The sequence below is a fragment of the Equus caballus genome, chromosome 24 (genome assembly GCF_041296265.1).
Source record: "Equus caballus isolate H_3958 breed thoroughbred chromosome 24, TB-T2T, whole genome shotgun sequence".
Lineage (NCBI taxonomy): Eukaryota > Metazoa > Chordata > Mammalia > Perissodactyla > Equidae > Equus > Equus caballus.
In genome coordinates this window covers 37,929,560-37,938,700 of record NC_091707.1, presented here as the reverse complement: position 1 = coordinate 37,938,700, position 9,141 = coordinate 37,929,560, and positions in this window count along the sequence as shown.

The following is a 9,141-nucleotide window of genomic DNA, read 5'->3' as shown; positions in this document are numbered from 1 at the left end:
TATAAACCACTGTTACTGCAATAAAAAAACAAAATTAAATAAATGAATTTTAAAAAAAGACTGTGACTTGGATAGCCAATTGATCCACCACAAACATGATTAATTAATTGGCCCATAGACACATACATCTTAAAGGAACCTCAGGAGACCATCTTGTTTCCCTAAATGCAAGTATGGATCTCAATCACATTGCCACTTTATTATCTTTATAGATGCTTTTAAGAGCTCTATTCACCTCAGTGCTGGAAAATTTGGGAAAACATTTATTCTGTTTATTAAGAATATTTTAAAAATATATTTAAAAATATTTTGTTTTTAATGTATTTTTATATTTTAGTAAAATCTATTTAATACAATATAACTAAGATATATTTAGTTATATATTTTTTAAAAGTCGTTATATAAAGATAACCAAGATAACTTCTCTCACTCTCATGCTCTAGCCAAGGAGATTACCTAGCCAGAGCATTAGAATTTTACTTAGACTTTATGGAAAAAGTGAAATTTCTAGTGATCTTTGGAGAATGATAAGTATACACAGTAAACTTTGGAAGAAAACAGTATGTTAGATCAAGGGCAGAATGTAAGGTAGGAAGTCATACATGGCAATGTCAGTTTTCTAGCTATTACTCATTGAGACAATGGTAAGATTGCCATCCAATGCACTCATTCATTCTCTTTCCTAATAGCTTTATGCTTGTGATGACTAGGAGAGGCATAAACTGATCTTTTAGATAAGTAACCAATCTTTCAGCACCTCATCTTAGATCTTTTCCAAGAAATTTGAAAGGAACCACTGTAATGAAATCTATTCATCTCTTCCAAAGATCATAGTCACCTTAGACTTTAGGCCTAATGGTATCAAAGGCTGCTGATTGCTGAGATAATTATCCAAGATAAACGATTACTCTCCAATTCATTCAGAAGGCATCAACTTCTTAAACAAGGTTGCTTGGCTTATATTCCAAAGTCATGAGTCAGTGCAAAGTTTCAACAATATTAAGGAGAGTTTCAAAGAGTTCCAAATGCTTTTTCCTTCAAATCTATCATAATTCTTAATCTATAAATGTATATCACTCCATACTTGAGAGAGCTTGACATATATAGATCATGGGTAGCGGTCCCAACCCAATATGCAGGACATATTATTACTCTCTTGATCACGTCAAAATATCTAAGCCATATAATTCAGGTATACTTTAATGACACTGCAACACTCAGGCCAAAATCCAAGGTAAGAATTGCTTAACAGTTACTAATAAATATTTCCCAATGCTTTGGCCTTTTACTGTTAAAATGATTATCTTAATCTCATATAGGCATGGCAACACAACACGCCCTTTCTCATCAGGGAACTCCTGATGGGGTAATAAGTCGTTGGATTTGACCTGTAACTTTTCATGACCACGCTGCCAAAGCACTGACACTGTCATCAGATTTAGTCACTAGAATCTTTCCAAACAGGCTGATTGTGATTGTGAATTCATGCTGTGCTTTGACAAACAACTTTGCACATTGACGTCATTCCTAATTCCATGAAGAGATACGTCTTGGAAGCTGGGTCTATCTAAGGCTGTAGGATTGACCACTTGGGCTGAGTTGGACGATTACTAAAACAATTGCTCCACCCGTTAAAATAACGAGTAAATAAATATGTTGACTGATAGTTTTCATTAATTGATCGTGGTTCAGAAATGGGTTGAGAAGTAGTTTGGCACAGTGAGGCCAAGCCGTATAGGAGAAACCACTTGGGTGCAACAAAAAGAGGCCTGGTTCTGACAAGGTTTGTAAAATGGGGAAGTCACTTCACTGTTTTGATTCCCAGTTTCCTTTATCTATTAAATATTGAAATTATTACTGGATGATTTGTGTGATTAGGAAAGCTCACTGGAAAACCTTACTGAGATGGTTTAAAGTTACTTATTTGAAGGTGTTTTCAACCTTTTTTAACATTAGCTATGGTGGTGAAGAGGACCCAGGAATTCTGCCTTCAGGTTACTTCTATTCTGTCCCCTCCTCACACAAACGGCGACATGAACCATAAATAATAGCTATATAACAAGTTATTTGAAAGAAAGGACGAGCTTCAGTTATCATTATAGAGCCCACTGTATCACATAGTGGTTTTCAATAAACTTTAGTGAATGGAACTATCTTTCTTCCAAATTTCAAGATCAAAAGGCAAATATCTTTGGATATTTATCTTAGAATTTTGGATGATATCTTAGAATTACCCATTAGTTCAATTATAAATTAAGTCTCTTTGGATCCTATTAAAGGAGGAGTCTGCTTAATTCATACAATTTTTCCAGTGAACTAACCTCTTCCTTACCACTGTTTGTGGAGAAACCTTTTGTCCCTCTAAGACTGCGTGGTTATCTCAACCACCAGGAGAGTTGTCAGAGTTCAGCTCAAGTCGAAGCTCTTCTCTGTCTAAGGGAGAACTACCTGTTCTCTACTACATTTTATCACTAATGTTCATCTCAGTGTTGTTAGACAGTAACCTAGTTCTTTCTGTGTATGGCTCCGAAATGGGGCACTGCTAAGGACTTTTATTTCTCTTTGCACGAGCTCATAGGATTGTTGTGGCAATTTAATGGGTTATGTATGTAAATCTCTCAGTATCATGCTTGACACAGGATGGATGTTAAATAAATGTTAGTTCTCTCTCTCTCTCTCTCTCTCTTTTATTACCAGGAAATACATATAAAAGCTAACTTTCATTTAAAAATATGTTCTTTGTCAGAAGTTATCTTTTCTGAGTTTTTGGTTTATTGGCTCCTTATGCGTTGGGAAAGCAACTCCAATTTCCTGAAGAGGCAAATCCATAACTTTGAATTTCTGTGGTTAATTAGTCTCTTTGACCCCTTTTGATTAATACTGAGAATGTTGAATACAAAATTTTAGCTAGGTTCTGACTTGACGTTTTTTTGGATTGCATTCTTCTTCCTTCATCAACCTGACAGTTGAAATTCGAAAGGCTATTTGTCACTTCTTAGTGCCATCACCAGTCCATGACACTAGCCAGCTGTGAGACAGCTGCCACATTCCACCCCAGAAATGGCTACAAATCAGCTATTAGTGAAGGACCAAAATGTGAGGGCTTTTCGGCTGCATGTTGAGTCTCTCAGGAACAGAATCCCGATTTGTTGGGTTTGTGTTATTACCTAGGCTTGGCCTACATGCACAAACCAGCTTGGGAACGAAACAGAGATTGAATTCAGTTTATTCCTTTTAAGTGACTGACTGAAAACTTTTTATTAGTTTTCCTTTCCCAATATGACTGGTTTTATTTCCTGTTCAAATTATTGTGTCTAAATAGACAGGGCCTTGGAATGAGATCACCGAGTCAACATTCCATGATGAATCTTTTTTGACTGCAAGGAATAGAAGAGGCAGAGGATAGGGTAGGGAGGAAGGCGGTAGGGAATGAAGTGTGAAAACATCTCAGACAAGAGCAAACACTGGTGCCTACTGTCAAGACACGTTTCCACCTGCAGCTGCCTGGCACCAAGCACTCTCTATTTGACTTAGAGATATGTGGTAAGGTCCACTTGCCTTTTCCAGAATGGCTTGTCATGTGTCCATTCCCAAAGTCAGTCTGTCCCTGGACTTCTTAAAAGGCCTTTCCAGAGGCATGTACCAAAAAGCAATTTTTGCAGATTTATTTAGAAGAATATCCATACTGGACTCTTCTTCTTACTGGTATTAATTTACTAAGGATGAATGGAAATTTTCCTTCTTTCCCTTTTTCTTTATTTGTTTTTCTTTTGAACCAGTTCTCAACTTAAACTTAATGTTATTATGTGAAGGGAAGGAAAAATTATCTTGAGGGAGAACCAAGCAGGATTCAGTTCAAGCCTGTAGTTAAGAAAACTGCTCATTATATCTTTGATGATACAAATTTCTTTATGTTTTTACAAATATGCAACTATATACAGACTTATCCTGATTACAGAGTGACTCCATATTCCAATTAACTGACAGGATGACATATGATAATCACTCAATTAAATAGGCCTTCACTTCACTTAATAGGACCAGTAGGTTTTTTTGGAAGATGGAAGGACCTGGGAAGACATTGCATTAGCCAATAGGCACTAATAGGGAAAGTGTTATAGCCAGTGGGCACACACACCGAACAGTATCACAAGCTTTTTGAATTAGTGACACAGCTCAGAGCTCAGATTCAAATGCCAGCTATTGAAAGAGAATTTAAGACTCAGAGTTTCATACCTTTGTGTCATGGAAAACAACCATCTGCTGCACTTTCTTTTTCAGCAAGCAGATTCTCTCCAAGTTAAATAGGGCAATGCTTCGGGAGTGTTCCATGGTTTCTACGATCATGTCTTCTTTGTAGCAAAAATATCATTAGTTGGTCAAAAAAAATAGTGTGATATTTTTACCTAATTGATTCTCTCAAACAACTAGTTAATTGACAAAGAAGCTTAACTCTCTCAAAGGTTTTTGTTTCCAATTAGTTTGAAAAATACTACATATGAAATCTTATCAAAATTTGAGTTCGCCCTCTGTAGGATTAAGGAGATGTGCCAGGAACAGTTCCCTATTCTGAAGAGGGCTCTAGTGTTAACGTAAGAGAAGCCTTGCGAAGCATCTGGATTACTAGGGCATTTTCCAAAGGGCTGCTTAAAGACACCTCCTCATTCACCAGGAGCATTGGACCAGGCTTGACAACAAACAGCACAATTACCTGTCTTTTCAACCTAAATGCTACAGTGGTATAATTAGGGGGGAGGATATGGGAGCCACACAAACTACTCTTCCCTTCATATTTTTTTTCTATGCATAGATTAGAACAATAGAGAAATCCTCCTCCCTCAAAATATTAATTGGTTTTCTTGCTATAAACCTATATTTATACTCAAATTACTCTTAGCATAAATAAAGGAGAGTCACATATATCCACAAGGATGTACATCATGAACAATTAAAGGAAGTTGCAGAAGGAGATAGATAATAGGATAGTATTTACATAACACGCTAGCAATGCCACATATTATTTGGAAATATGTACATATGTAGTAAAAGTATAAATACACACATGGAAATGATCAAATAAATTCAGATAAGTAGTTAGCACTATCAGTGGGAGAAGGGACTACGATAAGAGATATCATTTTTATCTGTGATGTTTTATTTCTTATGCTGAGTGATGGATGGGATTCTATTATATTTTTATACATTTTTGTACATCTGAAACATTTCAGCAATAGAAAAAAATCTCCCAGGTGAGTAGTTAAGAATTTCGGACTGTGGAATCACCCAAGACCTAAGTTTAAGTCTGGGTTCTAGTATGTAATAACTGTGTTTTTTGAGAAAGTTATTCGACCAAAGATCGATTTCTTTTTTTTTTTTTTAATTTTTTCCTTTTTCTCCCCAAAGCCCCCCGGTACATAGTTGTGTATTCTTCGTTGTGGGTTCCTCTAGTTGTGGCATGTGGGACGCTGCCTCAGCGTGGTCTGACGAGCAGTGCCATGTCCGTGCCCAGGATTCGAACCGACGAAACACTGGGCCGCCTGCAGTGGAGCGCGCGAACTTAACCACTCGGCCACGGGGCCAGCCCCCCAAAGATCGATTTCTTCATTGTTGAAATAGGAATACAACGGTACCTACCTCATAGGGTTTTTCTGGATTAAATGAATTAATGCACTTACAGTGTTTAGCATATTACTTGACTTGCTGCACTCAAGACATAGTACGTATATGCCTATACATAAAGTGCAGATTATCTCGTATACTTGTGTAGAACATAATTACGCCTTTTAAAACTTCCTAGCCTTATGATAGTGCCTAAGTCATTTAAGTCTTCTGACAGTCTAATTTGTCATCTTGTAAAGTGGGAAGAATTAGATTACCCAGCCTGTCTTTATCACAGGATCTCTAGGAGTATTAAATATAATCGTGAGTGAAAACACTTTGAAATACTTGAAGTCATCATAAAAAATTAAATCATCTTTTAAATAAGTTAAAACATTATTTTTTATTTAAGTCACCATTCGTTCATTCAGTTAACAATTTTTCTTTTGTTGAGAATCTACTGCTGTACTAGATACTTTCCTAAATTCTGTGGACATAGTAATGATTTTTAAAGAAGCGTGGTTTCTACCCTCATGCCGTCCTCAGTCTACCGAGGGAGACTTACAGCAACCAAGTGTCATAGTCAGCTTGGGGGACTATAACAAAATACCGTGGATGAGGTGGCTAAAACAACAGACATCTATTTCTCACAGCTCTGGAAGCTGGGAATTCCAAGATCAAGATACCAACAGTTTTGGTTTCTGGTGTGGGCCCTCTTCCTGGCTTGCAGATGGCTATCTTCTTGCTGGGTCTTCAAATGGTGGAGAGAGAGAGAGAGAGAACTCTGGTCTCTTCCTTTTCTTATAAGGGGACTAATCCTAACATGGGGACTCCACTCTCATGTCCTCCTCTGAACCTTATTATCTCTCAAAGGCCCTATCTCCAAACACTATTGCATCAGAACTTAGGGCTTCAATGTATGAATTTTGGGGAGACACAAACATTCAGTGCAGAAACCAGGGAAAATGCAGAGAGAGAGGAAGATATGTGCCAAAGCTTTGTAGTGTGAAGGGATAAGGTGATGATGGCGAGTTAAAGAATCTCCATGCTATTATAGAGAGGCAGGAAGTAGATGTCGCATTGATGCACTGGAGAAGTAGAAGTGGACAGACAATAAAGGACGTTGTAGACCACGTTAAGCAGTTTGGTCAAAGAAGTCACTGAATAATTTTGAGCATAAACTTCTGTGACCAAATCTATTTTACAAGATCATTCTAATGTCTGTGTAAGGATCAGATTAGAAAGGGGAAAGTGAGAAAGTAGGTAAACCAGTTTGGAAGGGTTTTCATTAGTTCTGGAAGAGATTCTATCACCTTAGAATAGGGTGAGGGTGGGGTGATGTTGGAGAAAGATATCCATATTGAGGATTGAAGAATGGGTGGTCGATTGGATTTGTGTTGGGTGGAGGTGAGATAGTAAGAAAATTTGCCTGCTTTACTGACTGATACTAAAGATCCCAGCCTTTAGACAAAAGATTGAATTTAAAGCCTTTGAATGGTCTTTCAAAGTGCAAAACCTTATTGAAAGAGAAACTTATTTATATTTTTTCATATTATTATATTACATTGTTTATTATATTATTATTTAGTATATTATTACACTATTATGACATGATTATTATATTATTTATTATCTTATTACATGATTTTATTTATTATAGTATTATGATACTATATATTATTGATATTAGTGGCAACAGTAGAGGCAGATGTAATTCTGTTCTCATAGTGCTTGCAGACTAGTAAGAGAGAACGTAACTCAACAAATAAATAGATGAAATAATCACAAGTTATGATATTCCTGTATCATTTTCCTGTGGCTTCCATAACAAATGCCACAAACTTGGTGGCTTAAGCAACAGAAATTTATTCTTTCACGCTTCTGAAGGCCAGCAAGCATCACAGGCTGAAATGAGGGTGTCAGTAGGGCCACACCCCTCTGCAGGCTCTAGCGGAGAATCTGCTTTTCGTTTCTTCCAGCTTCTAATGGCTGCTGGCACTCCTTGGTTTTGTGGCCTCATCACTCCAATTTCAGCCTCCATGATCACATTGCCTCCCCTTCTTCGATGATAAAATCTTCCTTTGCTTCCCTCTTATAAGGCCACTTGTGATGGCATTTAGACTTACCTGGAGAACTCAGGATAATCCCCCTATCCAAAGACTTTAATTTAATCATATTTGCAAAGTCCTTTTTTGCCACATAAAGCAACATTCTCAGGTTCCAGGAATTAGAACATGGATATCATTTGGGGGCTATTTTTAATCCTACCACATCTCCTATGAAGGACATAAGCATGGAACTATGATGGAGAAAAATGCTGAGGATTTACTTGATGGCCAAAAGGTAATGATGAGGAAGATTGAAATGAACTAAACTGAAGAGATAGACTGAGATCTGATCATTTACAGCTTTGCGGGTGTCCAGATTTTATTCTAAATGCATTGGGAACTCATCCAAGGAATTGAATTAGGCAATATGATTTGATTTACATGTTTAAAAAGATTATTTTAGCTGCTGTAAAGAAAATTGGTGAGAGATGGGTAACAATAGAAGCAGGGCGACATGCCAAGAGACTACTGTGGTCCTAAAGCCAAGAGAGAATGATGGTTAGAACAAAGTGGGAGCAATGGAGATGTAGCATCATGGACAGAGCTGAGATTCATGTTAGAGATAAAATAATCACGGCTTGGATGGATTGGGTGTGGAAGGTGAGAAGGACAAAGAGGAATAAGGGATGACACTTAGATTTCTAGCTTTAGCAATTAAATAGTTGATGATGTTATTTACTGACATGGGGAAGGGAGATGCAAGAGGAAATGAGTTCTGCTTTGGGAATGTTAATTCTCAGAAGACCATGAGGCTGTGGAGCTGTCAAGTGGGCAGTCAGATGAAGAGGTCTGGAGCTCAGAGAAGTATGAGCCAAAAATATAAATGAGGGAGTGTTTAGCATAGAGATAATAATTAAAGCCAGAAGAAAGGATGGAAGTCACTTAGAAGGAGTTGTATGAAGAAAGATGAAGAGAGTTCAAGGCAAAACCCTGAAGGATACCAGTATTTAAGCTTAGGCAATGGAGGAAAAGCAAGCAAAAGAAAGTTAGAGGGATTGACCAGTAACAGAGGGGGAGAAATACGCTGAAAAGAATATTGTAACAGAAGTCAAGGAAGACGAAGGTTTCATAAAAGAAAGAAAAGAGAAAATGTTCTTTTTATTTGGCAACATAGAGGTGACTGCTGACTTTGACAAGAGCAATTTCAGTGGAGTGATGGGACTGAAGCCAGGTCAAACTGTGAGCTAATGGGAAAACTAAAAGGGTGAAAATAATGAGGAAATAGAGATAGCCACAGACAATTTTCTGGAAGTTTTCCCGTGGAGGGGAGCAGAAAAAAAGAGATAACCAGAGATTTTAATTTTAAAGGGAGATAATATTAGGGTATGTTTGCATATTTTCTGAATTAGGATAATACAACAGAAAGGAAGCAATTTGGTGATACAGTGAAAAAATACCTAAGTTGGTCCCATAATGACCCTGTGTACTTGAGTTA